This window comes from Larus michahellis, chromosome 12, assembly GCF_964199755.1.
Source record: "Larus michahellis chromosome 12, bLarMic1.1, whole genome shotgun sequence".
NCBI lineage: Eukaryota > Metazoa > Chordata > Aves > Charadriiformes > Laridae > Larus > Larus michahellis.
The window spans coordinates 12,739,750-12,756,732 of NC_133907.1; the positions used below are offsets into that span (position 1 = coordinate 12,739,750).

The 16,983-nt window shown below is 41.7% G+C and overlaps 1 long non-coding RNA gene across 3 annotated transcripts in view; it reads right to left on the reverse strand.

Moving 5' to 3' along the window:
* Positions 1-16,983, reverse strand: part of LOC141750245 (uncharacterized) — a 215,827-nt gene that overhangs the window by 38,708 nt on the left and 160,136 nt on the right. For all 3 annotated transcript variants that reach the window (XR_012589616.1, XR_012589615.1, XR_012589617.1), the window contains 3 exons: positions 6,463-6,540; positions 5,786-5,888; positions 5,272-5,449 (listed from right to left, as the gene is read on the reverse strand). This is a non-coding gene — a long non-coding RNA (uncharacterized LOC141750245). The remainder of the gene's footprint in view (positions 1-5,271; positions 5,450-5,785; positions 5,889-6,462; positions 6,541-16,983) is intronic.

Sequence of the window (16,983 nt, forward strand, 5' to 3'; positions counted from 1 at the left end):
AAGGTCCAAGGGATCCAGCAATGTCAAGAACTTCACACCAGCTTCACCAGTGAAGCTAGCAAAAAAAAATTCACAAGAAATTAGGAAATAAAAACTCCCATGCTGCTGCTACCCTGAACAACGTAATGATGGCCAACAGAAATGAAGAATAAGGCAACTAATAGACACATCACCCGCTTCTGAAACATGGGCATCGACTGAGTGGTGCCCAGAAGGCAGTCGGGCAGCATTGCTATGCGGCAGCCTTCAGGAAACGAAGAGTGCCGTATCTATGTGAGACTAAAGGCGCTACTTTGAACAGGCAGTTGGTTAGAAATGGGAGCAGCAGAATAAGCACAACGTCAACAATAAGCAAAACAAAATGACAGCGTGCTTTTCAACTCTCTAAAAAGAATTAGCATTTAGAGCAAAACTGGGAAGGACTGGCTTTCTTACGTGTACAGCATATTTACGATCGCTTCCACGCTATATACTTACCTAGGAACAATAAAAGCCCAACAAAGCAGGGTCAGGCATAGGCTCACTGAAGCCACTCTCATGCGGCGCTCGAATAGAGCATGTCTCTGTGGGTAAGTGCAGACCATCTCGTGCTTGCTCCACCTGCACTCCAAGCGGTTTCAAGCCCTGTTGCGGCATTAGCATGGTGACATTCCTGAACTGAAAAGCTCAGAACCCTCAAAAGGCCTGTTAGCCCAGGTGCAGTGCCGTGGTGCAGACTACCTGGCACCCACACCGTAGCTGACCTGCATCAAAGCCAACTCAGGCCACCAGCCGAGCAGACGGGGCTGTACCCATCCAGCCGGACACACCTGTAGATTCAGAGGTGGCATCTTTTCAGGCTGCCCACACTTTGCTTTCCAAAGCGGTTTCTGTCCACAGCTCTGACAGAATGGCATATGGCCTGAGTCTGACAGAAGTGCGGCCCCCAACTCCAGTGGACTCCAGCGATAGTCTCTCTATGTGCCCAGACATGTCCCTTTAATGTCAGTGGCAAATCGCCCTTTTGCCTCAGCTTGTTATGGATTTGGTCAAGCCTGGTCTTGTTTCTTTTGAAGTCAGCAGGAAAAATCTAGTGGGGGGAGAGGATAAAATCTATTTCCCAGTCTCTAGCTTCTTTTAAAAGCCAGATTATCCTCATGCAATGCAACCTGAAGTCCTCCACTCTGACCGGTCCCATTCCTTCAGCCACTTGGTTTTACTCTCTGGAGTTTGTATCCTGGAGTCCCGGCAGCAGCAGCAAAAGCAGCTGCCAATATCCTGGGAATATCTGCCTTGGAATCTCAACTACTGTGTGAAGCTGCTGCTCTCCAGTTTGAGATTTGTGTTTGCAAAGGAAATCTGTCCAAAAACAACATCAAGAGAGGAAAAAAAGGAGGAAAAAGGGCTTTATATAACAGAATTAACAGAGCTGTTGCAATAGTAATGTGAAGTTAACAGGCAACTTTTCCTGCTCCTTCTCTGCCCCCACCCCAACCTCCTCCTCTAACAGCAGTTTCATTTGTTTTTGTTTCCAAGCTTCTTTTACTGGCCACTCACACAGCCCCGCTCCCTTTGTCTAATTTGGATCTCGAAGTTCCATGCAACCGACTCTTGCTGTAACTGTAAATCTTTTTATGGCCCTTCTGCCTCTGAACTGTAAAAGCAATGCCACTGTAAGCTGCCTAAATGGGTCGTAAATCCACTTAGTGCACTGAATGAGGAAAAAAGTTTTCAAGGGAAAGAAGGGAAAAAAAGGCAAACAAAGGTGGCTGGAGGGACACGGGGGGAAAAAAAACCCAACAAAACAAGAATGTATTTGCTAAATGGAACCAAAATAACAGGAGTCAAAGGGAAAATACGAATGCGGGGGGTGGGGGGAAGGATGAAATAATGCATCTTGGTGGTAAAAACAAACTGCTTCGGAAGGGCTGCTCGGTTTATTAATGCTCAAGGATTTACGGGAGGATGTTGGTTGCCCTCCACTCCTGTTGGCATGAGTAGGACCTGGTAGCACCAGGAGAGTCTTCAAGGCCGCTAGCAGCTAATAGACTCTCTTTTTCCACCGGGTGGTCCAGGGACTGGTATCTGGGTCTAATTCTAGCTCTTTTGCACCGCCTGAGTCACAGGTTTAATTGTGGCTCCATGCCTCAGTTTGTTCATCTGTAAATGGGAGATGGATAAAGGTATTCCCTTTATTTGTAAAATGTTTTTGAGAGCTGCTTAAATGCCACCAGGGAAGAGGCAGCACTGATTCCTGTGTCAGCCAATAGCAACAGCTTAATTTGTTTCTCTAGAAGCAGAGCTAGCCCAAAATGGGCAACTTTTGTCTATGTAATTTATTGCATTTATCACCATGGTATCTGAGCTCTAAGAGTATTATCCAAATTCCACTGAATTCACTGAGTGTCTTTCCACTGCTTTCAATAAGTTTTGGATTTGACCCCAAAGTCACAAAAAAACCTGAGGAATATGTCAAAAGAATGTAAGTGGGTGTGAGTTGAAATTGAGGAGTTTGGAGACTGGAGTATGCAGAACAGTAGCTATTTAAAGACCAAGTTTGCTACCGAGTGTTCCCTTTTAATAGGGTTATATAAATACATTCCCGTCTCAATATATGTGGAAAAACAGGCAGTGAGGTGAGACTCTATTGCTTTATTTCTTATGGGAAATATTGTGCATAGCTAAACCACCTCTTCCCCTTTCCTCACCCACCACCCACAGCCCCTGGAAGCCTTCAGCAGCTGTGTACAGTGCGAAGAGGCACATCCGGGAGCGCCGCGAGAGTTAAAAAGTTCACAGCCCTGCCTTTATAATAAAGCCCCTGTTTTCATTGCGTTCCCACTTCGCCTTAAAGACTTGATCTGAGTTTTGGCACTCAACATGTCAGAATGGGAGGGGAGGCTGGTTATGCCTTTTTATTATTATTATTATTATTTTATTGCTCTGCTCCCTTGCAAGGAAAAAAAAAAAAGGAGGAAAAAAAAATAAATTAAACGCTCCTGCTTGGCTCTCTGCAAAGACCAAACGAGTTTCAGTACAGTTCCCTCGGGCCAGGTGTGTTCCCCGCAGACAATCCCTGCCTGAGTGGGCACCAACCGGAATTTCAATTACCATTCTTAGGAAAAAAAGTCAGTGGCCAAAGAGGACTGAGAGATGAAGCCCTCTCATTCTTCGCCAGTACCATATGTGAGGAGTGTTGACCGATAGTTCAGGTCAGGAGATGCTGATACTATAACTTAAAAGAATCCTATTAAAATGATGGAAATCTTTCACTATGAAAAGTGGGGTCTGCACCTGGATAGTAATTATGTTTCAAAGGAAATCCATCTGGTATTTTATTGCTTATTCTCTCCGTGCACTTTGTGTACAAGAACAATACAAGGGCTGGAATATTTCATATCGGGAGGCTTCCAAAAAGCTGTTTACACTCTGTCAGGTCAATAAGCTACACAGATTTTTGCAATATTATCTCAATTATGGGTAACTATTGGAATACACATTTTTTTAAAACCTTCTGAAAAACACTGGCACAGGTCCTTGGAGCAGGCAAACTCCTGCGAACTCTACCAAACTCCATGAAGCTCATCCACCCAAAAAAGCAGCTAAGTCTTCTGTATCTGGAAAGTTTTATAACTACAGTTATAAAGTCTGAAGTCAAGGGAGGCTCTTTTTGCTATCAACAGAGCTAGGGAAATCTGCCTGCACTGAGGATCGAATCCAGTCTGCCTGCACGTGCTGGAAAGTGGGACACAAATGTCACCGGGTGCAGGACACTGCAATGATGGGGCAACCCTCTGGCCAAGAGAGAACCAGCTCCAAGACTGTGTCTATGTATTAATAACACCAGGCTTGAGCTGGACTGGGCCCGTCTGTGCGCAAACAGCCATGAAAATATATTATAAAGAGCACATTTTAAAAGGAAAAAGTCGACCTAAATTGGGTACCGATCTTTAAAGACCTTGGGCACCAACAGTCGTACAATACAATCATATACAGCCAAAGTGACTTGGTTACAAGGCAACCTCTCCTTCGTTGCCGATTCTAGTGATTTTATTAATTCTAAGGAATATATCACAGGTCTCAAGATGACTGATGTTTGCATTACAGCCTTGGTCTCAGCCATTAGGTGATTGTTATGGATCTCAGCTTTCATTTTTTAAAGTTTTAGCTGTCGCCATTCAAAGAAACGGTATTAAAAATAAACTGAAAACTTAAAAGCAAGAAAGAGGAAAAAAAGGTAAGGTAAACTCTATAGAAATGCAGAAGACAAATTCAAAAAGATTATTATAGCAATCATTTCTTACCTATCTTGAATTTTTAGTGATCATGTTTGATGGCTAGAGTAGACGTTACTGTCTAGCTGACAGCAGCAAAGTTACTCTGAATGAAACCCGTGTAACAGAATTTGGCTATAAACTACATTTGCTTTAAACTTGTGCAACCTCTAGTACAGAACTAGGAAACAGTCACAGATTTAATTTACTTTTCACTTGTGATGCTCCTTGCATATTGTGGGGGATATGAATTTGGCAAGCAGTTTGCATTTGTTAGCACATATAAATTTACCAGGAATGTTTGGTCTTGCTGTTAAAGCCCAGATCTAGAACACAGGAATATGTCAGAAGATGAGTGTCATTTTTAAAAGCAAGCTTAGAAATCATGTATTTCTGTTGAAATACTTCACGAGTAAACCAACTGCACCCAAAAAGTTGAGAAAGCAAAACCAAGATATATTCTGAAATTTTCTTTTTAAAAACCTAGTCCATTATTTCTAGGATTTGGAAAACCTGACTCATGATTTCTAAATACTCGGAACTGGAAATACTGCTGTTAACTGCTCGGCATTGTTTCACACAGCATCACCCAGATCCAAGGACTGATTTCTCTCTCCCTAACTAAATTTAAGAGAGTAGGTTTACTGAAATAACTTGCGGAGTCATACTCTAGCAGCTTAGATTCAATAGTAGATGTTGGCACTTGGTCTCCTACCCACTCCTTCTGTGTAAGTATCGCTGCAGGCCCTGAAAGGCCGAGCGTCCCAGGGCGCTGCGTGTATTTTGGAAGATGCAGGTATGAGATTTCACAATGAACCACCCAGCGTGACCCTTCCGGACACAGATAAGCCCAGGCCCCTTAGGAGAACCTGGACCTTGACCTCTTCTGCTTGAATTCCCCAACTGCGAAGTGGAGGAAGTAGCATGACTAAGCCGTAAACCACTAACAACTGTGTAATTAATGTAACGGAGTCTAGAGCATCACGACACCACACTGGGGAAGCTGGTATGGACTCACCTTAGGACAGCTTGCGTGTATGAAGAGCAAAACGTGGCACAGAGACACCGTCTCAGGAACTTGGACCAAAATAGGGTGGAGAAGTGCTACGTAGAGCTGGCTCCACTGCACATCCCTTGAGTAAGTCACTGCTGTGTGTTGCAGCCTGGTGGGGGAATAGCACTGCGGTAACATCATGCTGGAGAGAACAAAATTGGAAGACACATTGAAAATATTTCAATTTCTGAAGTTTTCAAAAAGGTACTTAGAAGTGTTACAGTTCAGAAAAGCCCTTTTTTTCTTTCCTTAAGCAGGTGTAGAAAACAAAAGAGACATGGATGGAAAATTGTGCTTTGCTCCAAACTTAATTTATTTCTGTTTGCTTTGCTTTACTCCTCTTGCCAATGTTTAGGATAAGGACAACTTATTTTGGGGTCAGTCTCAACTTTTTTGTTCATGTCAGTTTATTTTGGATCAAATTCCTAAATTCACATACGCAAACTCAAACAACTATGAACATCCACGCATAACCTACCCGTGCAATTAAGTGGAAAAAGCCTCCTCTCAGCTTGAGGAGATCCTGCTGTCGACAAACTCCTTCTCTAAACCATAACCTTTGACTTGTCCTGTGGGGGAGACTGGAGAAATGCAATCAGGTGCAGAATACCAATACATCCCTCTGGGGTGACAGACATCCAATTTCCAAGCAACCATTAAAAGGTCCATATGGAATTTTGTGTTTTATACGAAGCAACAAGAAACAGGAAAACCCAACGGCGAACACATGCCGTGTGTTACTTCTGCCTGCGAGCTTGGGCTAGTGTCTGAGCCTTTCCAGGTGCTCTCTTTTGCACAGAGGGCGAGCTGTGGGGATGTTCAGCACACTTGGGGTGCTCTTACAATTTATTATTATTATTTTAACTAAGAAATCAGCTGCTTGGTCCATTTGAGGAGGGTACGGCTTTGAGACAGATGTGGAAATAATCTGAAAACATGAGGGTCAGGCAGTGGAACATTTCCAAGATTACATGAAACATTAAGCAAGTGAACGGAAAACATTTATTTTCCCATCTTGTATTCCACAGCAAACTTGGATTTCTCAAGCTTCCATCAACACTACAACTAAAGACTAAGTCTGTTTTCCTCCGCATTTTTTTGAAGTTCAAATCTAGAGTCTCCCCACTCATACCACCAAAAAGTTGTTTTCCCCACCTGCGGCGTCAGCTCAGCAGCCAGCGTGCAACGCCAGAGACACTGCTGGACTACGGGGAGCTGCTACAGCCCAGGGACCTGTGGAAATGAAGATGAAACGAGGCTCAGTTTGTGTGCAGCACATTGATAAGACTTTGGCCCCCATTTCAGCATGACCCAATAGGTTTAAATTGCTTCATTTCTCAGCCAGCCAAGAGCAAATGGGTGGTAGATGCGATATGGCTGTTCACTGGAAATCACTCCTGATTGATTTAGCTTCTCCTCCTCGGTAGTGTATGGGCTCAGTATATGGCTGGGCACATAAATTACACAGAAAACACCTTTCACGGTTGTGTATAGCGTATATATATGTTGTCACCCCATCAGAGGCGAAGTTTTTATGAAGTATGAGCTCTAGGTGCATACAGAATAGAAACGATCATTTTTAGTTGCTCGACAAAACTAAAGACACATTTCAAAATAATAATTTTGAGTTAGAATAAAGCGGAACCAAGTAACTTTGATCCTTTTTTTTAGTTGAATAAAGAAAATGATGCTGCTGGCTATAAAAACAAGTGAATTTCTAGGAGGTTTTTGTTTGTTTTTCAAAAACTAGTAAGAGTTGTGAAATTCAAAAAAGTTTTCAGTTCTCATTAACAAGATTTCAACAGTTTGGGTTTTGCTTCTGCCTTTTTGAAAGAAGATAAAAGACGTTTCATTTTAACACGTTTACAGAAAAAAATTTCTACTAGCACTGCTACATTATTATTTCTGGGGGAAGAGTAACAAAATATTGGAGAATTATTCGTAAGAATCATTTGGGTGATTTATATACTTTCTTGTGATTGGAACAAGGACCCCATTTCAGGCTGTAACACTCTCTACCCACGAGCTGGGTATTGAGAACAGTCACTTGAACCTCAATTAAAGACAACAGGAAGTAAAATCAGGGAATAAACCTTCAAGACAAGGGGTGTTTTTGTCTCGGGTTTGTGCAGCACGCACCAGCGGGGTCCTAACCCCAGCCTGCATTTCCCAAGGGACGCAGCACTGACAATCCTAGGGATACATAACAGCAGAAACTGGCCAAGGACCGGGGTCTCCTCTCCAGGCTGGCTGGAACGCGCAGGAGAGACGTTCCTTTGTTGGAAGAGGAAGGCTGCGAGAAGAAACGGGAGGAAGGGATTTTGCAGGCCTGTGCTTAATATTCATTAAGAGTAGGTTTTAGGCCAGGTAAATTTGGGCAAACACGTGAGGTGAGATTTTCACGTTCATTATCTCAGTATCCCAGTTTTTAAGACACCCATAGTCGCTCTAGCTCTAAGTAATATGTCTCAAAGTTATTTTCCATCCTTAAGCTCAAAACTTCAAAACAACCCCAAGTGGGAAGACTTCTTTTTCTCCTTACCCAAGCCAGCTCCCACTGAAGGCAATGGAAATTATTATTTTTTTTCCCTACAAAAAAATAGGGCATAGGTTTACAAGATTCAGGTCTGTTTTAATATTTTAATGTTCCTTCGGTTCTGAAATCTGTGGTGATTGTCTAGTTACTGTAAAGTAAATAGCGCGTAACTGTTGACTGCAGAAACCCTGGAGAAAGCTACCATCACAATAAACATCTGATAATTAATAGTTGCTAGCAAAATTCCACTGTTCATATCAGTTTGGTGAAAGAAGAAGGGGAATTTATATATTTTAACCATAATATATTACTTGTTCAATGCAATACGAGCTCCTGCAGCATAAAGACCATCCTTGTAAACCACTGCCAGAAATCCCTACCAGTCCTGCAGGATCCCAATCAGCGCCTCCCCAGTTTTCCCAACCAAAGCCATGCAACTCAGCAAAGCACACCTGCCATAAATCTCAAAGCATTACCAGCTTTCAGCGAAAACTGGTAACATTACGGCTGGGGGATGATGTATGGGGATGTCACCAACTCTCCCTTCGCACGCACATACCCCTTTCCCCTCTTGCAGGCATTTTTTATCGGCTTCAGTGACTCAGCCGTTAAACATCTCCCAGCCATCCCGCTGAATGACAGCAGCCAGCGGCGGCTTTCGAGTGCTCAGCGGCCGATGTTTATGGGAGGGTGGAGGGAGACAGGAGCTGGGCGTAATTAACGGGACAATTGAATGGGTTATGCCTCTCTGATTTCAATTAACCTCTGAACTTTGCAGTGACAAGATCTCTTGGTTACCAACTAACTTCAGCAAAACCCAGATGTTATAACTGGTTAATCCGAGATCTCAAATAGCGTCTAGTTGGGATGTGGCGATACTCTCTTTTCAGACCACTTCATGCTCACTGAAAGAAAAAGGAATAACATTTCAGACTTTAATACCATTATTGTGTTGGAATTGGGGTCTAATTATTGTATCGGAGATGGAGTCTGATTCTGTTCCCATTTCATATCAACTACAGAATTCATTAATGGGAGGAAAATGAAGTCAAAAGACGCAGAGAAATATATTAATGACATTAAGGATACAGGCATTCAGAGCTTGCAAAGCAGATTAACATACACAGACAGATAAATAAAATCTTTGTTGAAGAAAGACTGAGATAAGCACAGAGTTAACATCAGAGAGTAAACCAATCTAGCTACGTTAAGAATAGAGTTTTCCATGATTTACTCATGTATTTTAAAGAGAGCATGTTTTAGCACGGAGTTTCAGAGATCCAACACAAGAGGTTCTTTTAAAATCCTATATGAACTACAAAGATCTCTAGCTTGCAACAAAGCTACAACTGAAAATTAAAATTGATCAAAAAAATGCAAATTTTTTAAATGAAAACATCTTTTTAATTCTTCTACCTTTTTAATTCAGAAAATAGAGAGAGAAATCCTGGGTTTGTTAGCCTTTGTTTTCAATACAATTGTGTCATTTAAAATGTTGGCCACCTCTGGTTAGTGGAAACAGATTTAATTCTGCTATCTTTTACAGGGCCGCAATGGCTAAAGAGGATAAACTGTTATCACTTTGCCTATTGGCTTAAATGAATTTGTTCCTAATCTTTAAGCAGCTATAAATGAGAGCCAAATCTGAATTTATGTTCGGAGACTGTGCATTTTCATGTAGCTGCAGTTACAGCACCAGGTATGAGAGACACCGCAGGGTGCTGAAGCAAAACCAAAGGCTATCGTGCAAAAAAAGATTACAAAGATCAGCAAATGTGACGAGACTCGTAACATTTTAAACAGGATAAACATTTAAAAGATGGGCCATCCTATAAGCAATTTCAAAACAATTTGAAGACAAAATCAGCGTTGATGATATGTGTAATAAACCTCTCTTTACAAATACATTAGTAAATATATCAGTTTAAAAAGAAAAAAACATGAAGAAATACAAATTCATTTAAAAAAAAATCTACTGTCTGAAAAGCGTAGACTAGCGTCAATCACTTTTAGGACTTTGTTAAGCAATTCTTCATAGTTTAAATAGTACAATTAGTCAAATTAATAGCAAGCCTGCAAATTCTTTATTTGTAACAGTAAATAATTATATCTATTAAGTAATTTATGATGTAAATCTCACAGTCTAGGCTGACATTATGGATATTTAAAGCATCTGCAGTAAATAAGAAACAAGAGTCAATGCTTCTTTAAAGTACAATATCCCACTTTTCAATATTTAAGAAATTCCACTGGATGCATTTCAGAAATTCCTTTTAGATGCTTGCAGATGCCCACGTTACAGCGGACTGCAGGAATGCCCTTCAATTTCTTACACACTACTAGCCCTATCTAATAAAGCCTAATGTCCCAATGAAAGAAGCATCTGGCTCTTCTCCCCTAATCAATAATATTCAGCAAAAGTCCCTTCTTCCAGCAGCAGCATAAATTATCACATATATGCAAATAGACTTGCTAATGTTAATTGCCAGGGCTGATTGGTGATTAATTTTTTGATTATGATCAATCATTCCGCAGGAATCTTAATAAGACATTCAAGGCAATCTGCAAATTGATAATAATTAGGGATCCCAACCGGTAACGCGTCCACAGCCAACTATAAAACATCCCCGTGATTGAGCATGTTCCTGTGAGCAAAGTTTCCCCCCTTTTGAAGAGAAAATGGAACGATCAGACTCTGGACCCCGATGGAACCATGCTACCACATGTAACAAGAAGTTCCTCCTTTGCCATTTTTATGGTAAGAAATGAAATAGGGGTTTTATTTACACGACAATGCTTTGGAAACATTACCCCAATTCACAGCCTTCCAGTCCGGGAAAATAAGCGATTCGCAGGAGCACAGGATCCCGAAGAAACCAACCTCCACCGAGCCAAGCAACATCTCTCGGAGCAGTCCTGACAGACCCGCAGGGAACACAGTCAACGGCATGATACAATAAGAATTTCAGGCCATGCAAATTTAAAAAGGGCCCAACAGGAGGTTTGCGTCATGTCTTTTTTTTTCTAGTGCAGACCAGGCAATAGCACTAAATTTCCAGCAAGAAGTTAGAAGAGAAATGCTTGCCCTGGGTGACACTTGTTTGTATACTTTAGGGTGAAAGTTCAGACATTGCTGTAAATACAGCAGCTCGAAATGTAACGTGATTTATAATATTTTCTTTAAAAACGAATTCTCTTGCAAACATAAACATCCTCATATAACATTTTAAACTCAAACTCTAACTATTACTGTGTAGGAAGTAGAACATATGAAGTGACTGGAAGAGCCGAAGTTTCCCAAAGAAGTCCTAGAGAGAAAAACCCCCTCGTCTTCCCCCTTGGTTTGTGGAAGGGAGTTTGTCCGGCTGCGCCCAACGTAGCTCTCTGCTCACACATCCCCACGGGACCTTTCACGCAGGTACTCCCACGCTGAGCCTCACAGAGCGAACATCGGGCTGTGCTCTACGTTCAACACGGACAGAGAGATCTTGACACCTGCTAAGGAGAGCTACACAGCCACCGCCAGCCGTCAAAAATGAGTGACATGCAGAAAGTGAGGAGTATAGAATAAAGCAAATTAAGGAGCACATCGCGTCTCAGTGCTGGCCTGTCATGTTCTACTGATATCCAAGCTTTTGAAATTCCTGTCTTCAGAGCTTAATTCTGATTTGTGCAAAATATTCCTTTTTACGCGTCAAGAATGGCGTAAAGGGCGTTGAATATAAATGGAAATAAATCCCTGAGGTCTACAATTCTTTCAGTGTTGCCAAATGCACCATTTCATGATGAGGTCCAAGGTATTTTATTTGAAGAGCTTGCAGTTAGTACAGTGTAAGTAGCTCAGCTTTTGTTTTTATTAAACGGACAGAGTAGGATTAGTCCCTGCTTTTATGTTAAATTTTCTGACGAGAAGTTAGGTTTCCATTGAATATTATTTTGCACAGGAAACATCTTCTTCCAGAATATGTCATCTTTTCAAGAAGAAACTGAAACACGGTTTTTACAAAAAGTCCAGCTTTATGTGCAAGCTTTTACACAAACAGGAAAATATTTTCTTTTTCTCCCAGCAGTTTCAATAAAAATAAAAAAAAAAAACAAACCCAAAACCTAAAGGAGCGCATGCTTTCTTTCTTTTCTATATAGTAAACAAGAAATGCTTTAAAATGACACACGTATACACGAAGGTTTTAACTATAAAATGGCTTTTAGCTAGGCACTTTTAAAAGCCTAGCTCCATTGCTTGTTTAATTCTCATTATTTCTCAGCTAGTTTCAAGAATTTTAAACACTTAGTTTAAATTTTAGGGAATTTAGTGGCCACAGCACGCACTGTGTCACAAGGACCAGAAACATTTACCTTAGACAAAACCAGCCCAATTCTCTTCTAGCTGTCCCAGATCAAGAACAACAACTCTATTGTCAGGGGAGCGATTCTATCGTTACACTGATGTCTTTGATAAACATATTAGGTCCACGCTTTTTAAGTTAACATTCCATTATTATTGGTTTTTTTAATTCTGCGTATTTTCTGAAACCAAATAAATTAGCAAATGTTTAAGTTATCCCTGCAGCTGAGATTCCTCACTGCCGCCTTTATAAATCTCGCACAGGAAAACTGAAATGCTAACACGTTTCTTGGATTTGGTCTGTCATTCCTCTCTAGCTCCTCGCACTTTTACAATTCACAAGGTCACGAGTACAAAATGTGCTTGTTAACTTACACAAGAATAAAGCTGTCAGATGGGCTGAGGCCTCCTTGTGTACCAGTTTAGTGAAATATGATTATCCAAGCTGTAAAATGGATAAACCTATTAAATTAATAAATCTGCTGCCCTGTAGCCTACCACTGATGTCACTGCCTTACCTACATGGCACCCCTTCTTAAATTAATACTTGATAAAGGAATAAATCTTTTAAAGACATACACGAAAGCTTTGCATTGAAGAGTTATCTTTTGTGTTACAAACTGTAAGTATTTTTTGCTGCAGTGGATGTAAGTGAGAGAAAATGAATTCCCGAAAAAAAAAAAAAAAAGAAATCTTAGAAAAACGTTATTACCCAGCTAACACTGTGTGCTGCTTCTTATCTGTACACAACTAATCACTTCCCTGTTTCTTTTTTTATTCTTACGTGTGAATGGATTTTAGTGCTCATGAAAGTGAAGGATAATTAGTAGGGTGGTGGATAAAGTGGAAGGGCACTGCCTTATCAAAGACAGATTGGGTCAGCTACACACGGGCAAAAGAAATCATGATTCACTTCTTTCAGCCGCTTTGATTTATTGCTCTAAAGGTCCAACAATGAAGTTTCACATCAGGGGAGAGAGAAGGAAAAAAGAGTTTCAAAGGGTTCATCCTTCTTGACTTCTTAGAAAGCCTTTACCATATTGTGTTTGCTACAGTACAATATCGCTGTTCCTTGTTAATAATTTATTAAACAGACACCTTCACAGAAACGAAAAATGCACTATGCAACACACTGACCAAACATACGGTAAGACAGAATCTCTGCCCCTAAGATCTTACAGTCCAAAATACAAAAATCAAAAAGCAGATGTGAAACGAGCACAGACCTAGGAAAGGAGTTGCTTTAAGATCACGTGGCAAACAACCAGCAAAAATATGAAACAGAAAACAGATTCCCAAGATCCACACCAGTACCCACAGATAAACTTATACTTCAATAATGTTTAAAAATGAGACAAAAATAAAACCCCAGCTCATCCAAAGGCATCCAACAGTGTGCTCAAAACTCAAAAGTGAATTTGTAAAAGGAAACAGGAAATGAAAACTAAAGAGGGTTGACATGATTACGGGGTGTTAATAAGAAAAGACATAAGCCAGGGGCCTTGATGTACAACTAGACAACAAGAGGTTACGTTTGGAGTCAGGGCTATGCTAATTTGCAAACTTGGGTCCATTTCATTAAGTGAGCTGAGAGACAGGCTGTCTCAGTCCAGCAGAGAGGGATCTCATTATCCATGTAGGGAGCAAGAGATAAGAATCTTTTAATAATTGCTGGGAATTTTTTTTATGATGATATGGAATGCCAATTTATGCCTCTCCACTCAATGTGGATAAAAACCAGCCTCCTCCATAGTTCAAACCAGCCCCCACGCCAGCCCCCCTCCTGGCTGCGGCCATTAGGACAGGGAGGGAAAGCAGAGACTAATATGCTTGCCCGGGAGACTAATGCTGCAAAACTCCATTAAATGCACTTCATAGTGGAAACATGTTTGTTTACAGTGGGTGAAAATCTTTGCCAACCCTTTTTACTTAATTATTAATAGGCACAGCTGTAGGATTTAGGGCCCAACCAAAACCCCAGTACCACTCACGGACAAGACTCCTTCCTATTGACAAGCAGCCTTTAGACCAAATCCTTTACTAATTTCTTGTTAAGGAATGGTTCTGCATTGAGACCCTTGAAAAAAGCTAAAGACGTATGTTACTTTGGTAAAAGCATCATTCACACTCCCTTCCCTTGTCCCTCTCTCCAAAACACATCCTCTGCAGCCCTGAGAAAGAAGCTTTCGAGAAGCCAGAGGCTTGTACAGCTATTCCCTTCCCTGCAATAAGCACCCCACCTACTTCGGGCTAAGCACATCCCAGATTTTGAGATAGGGACAAGCTTAGACTATAAGGGACTAATTTTGAGAGGCTTACATCTCTCACGTGACCGTACCAACCACAATTCTGGCTACTGCTAAAAGCGTTGGCATAAAAAAGCAGGGGTAAAGTTCGACAAAGTCTCATGCTCTACTGCATAGTATTTGCTGAAGGCTGAGATACAGACACAGTAACTTACCAAAATCACGCTAACAGCATTAAACTTTTAAGAGTAAAGTTTTCCCTGTGCTCAAACTTTTGCTGCAAGGAGGAAGGAAAACTGTTTCCGCAGCCAAATCTGCTCCTTTGCTTGAAGTCACTGGTTTGGACTGTACATTAGTGTTGGAAAACACTGTCCAGGGAACTCCAAAGCTGTGCTTATCTCTGAAGCTGGCTGCAGGATTTGTTTTTATGCATCGGGTCAGCCTAAGGACTACGTACAGCTTATCTATCCCCTAAGCAGAAACAAAATTATAAGGCTCTCTTCAGCTGACCTTGCCTCTTTTCCCAGTTTCTAGTTGTTCATGAACGATCTTTAATTTTCCATATGCCTAGATATTATTTGAAATTATTTGGCAAATATCTTTTGTGAAAGGCACTCCCAGTCTTCACTTTGCAGACAAGATTGGAGCAAGGAGGACTGGCAAAAGGGAGCTGCCTTTTCTGGATAAAAAGCTCATGTGCTGGCTCCTTAATTAGATGGGTAAAAGTTGAGAACCAGCTATATGGGAAGAGGTGCCCCCCAGGATTACCCGAGAGAGTGGAAAGGAAGAGAAGCAGAGGGCAGGGGCAGCTGGAAAGGGCGCACATTTCTCCCCGGAGCCTGTGCAACTGCACTGGGACGGCTCTCGCCAAATGCTGAGCGAACAGAAGGCGTCCCATCCCTGCAGCACAGCCCCTCCTCTTCCTCACAGCTGGAAGAAAAGAGCAGGAGGTTTGTACATAACACCTTGTCACATCCATACTGAAGCAGGGGCCAGATACACGCTGCTCCTACGCAGCTGTTCAGTCCTCCTCTAAATCAATAGCGCCCGTACCAAGGGATGAGAGAAACTCATATTCATGAATGTCACTTCTTGGGCTGATGCAGAATAGGTTTCTTTTCAGAAGCAGTTGATTCTATGAAAAGGAGAAAGACACAACAAAGCGAATGGCAGAAGGAAGGCTCAGATGACCCAGGTCCCAGGAGAAACGCCAAGACGTGCTGGCTAGGAGCCGGGCACAGGCTGCGGCTGTTGGGGAGCCAGGAGCGAGTGCAGAGGGATTAGCCACGTGCTTGCTCTTAACCTTGCAAGGACAGAGCTTCAAATTGTCCTCCTCGTAAAGCTCTGACAGAAGTTACAGTCTCGATTCTCCACTCTTCCCTCCCCCTTCGCCACCACCACTACTATGCCATCCCTCAGAGAAATGAAGAAATATGAGCAAAGGCTGCAGTAGATCATGTCAAGCCAGTATTAAATGCCTCTAATGGAGCTTAGATTAGACCAGCCTTCTTAAATGTCTGGATGTTGCCTGCAAACACCCAGGGACTCTGCAACTGAAAGTCCTGATCACTGGGGAGGGAAGGGTCAAATACCAGCCTTGTGCTTGGAAAATCTCTTGATTCTTGGTGTCTTGGGATTTACCCTATAAAGTAATGTTTGCTGTCCTCTCTTGTTAATGCTTGTTAACTAAATGGGAAAGTGTGTGCATTAACAATGTCACGTGAGGTTCCCTTATTCTACACGTCAAACCAGAGTCAAAGTACCCAAATTACATAGTTGCAGGCTTTGAACACAACCCAGTCAGTGCTCATCAAGTCAACAGGCAAATTCTATCACTTTTGTAGCTTCGGGCTCCCCACATCTATGCTATTGCTGCACTGCATCACACTTCATGCCAGCCAGCTGTGGGATGATGTACCTCAGCCTTCATTTTTCAGTTTCCCTGTCTCCCAATTCACCTAACTAAGGATATTCCAAGCTTTACTTTCTAATCAAAGACCTCATCATGTTAAAACATATGGTGATCTTTTCAACTGGATAAATGATGTCCACTAGGGGCTTGTATGAGACCACTAAACTTACTTTTGCTTTGGAATTAAATCACCAAATTTCAGCCTAGGTATTTAAAGATGAAAAACTAAAATTCAAAATCTGACACTCCCAAAGCTTCATCCTGGTTGCTCTGCTCTTTTCTCTCTCCCCTCCGCGGAGTCCTGTTGCTAAGTCGGGAAACCTATATTCAAGCTATTTTGGTCTGAATTTACTTGCAGTACCGAGATTAAAAGTCCAGCTGTAACATAATTAGAATTTAGTGGGGTAATAGGCTCCAGATTTTTTTTAAAACTTATTTTCTATTAAAAGGAGACCTCTCTCTGCTTATTTCTCATAATTACAATATGAATTTAAGGTACTGTAAAATTAATAGAACACCGACTCTAGAGACTGGAGTCTCCTACACAGGCAGACAGACAGCCTGTCCCTGCCGGTGCCCTCCAGCTGTGACCGTAACCCCACACATGATAACAACTGCCTTACCTCTAGGCAAACTC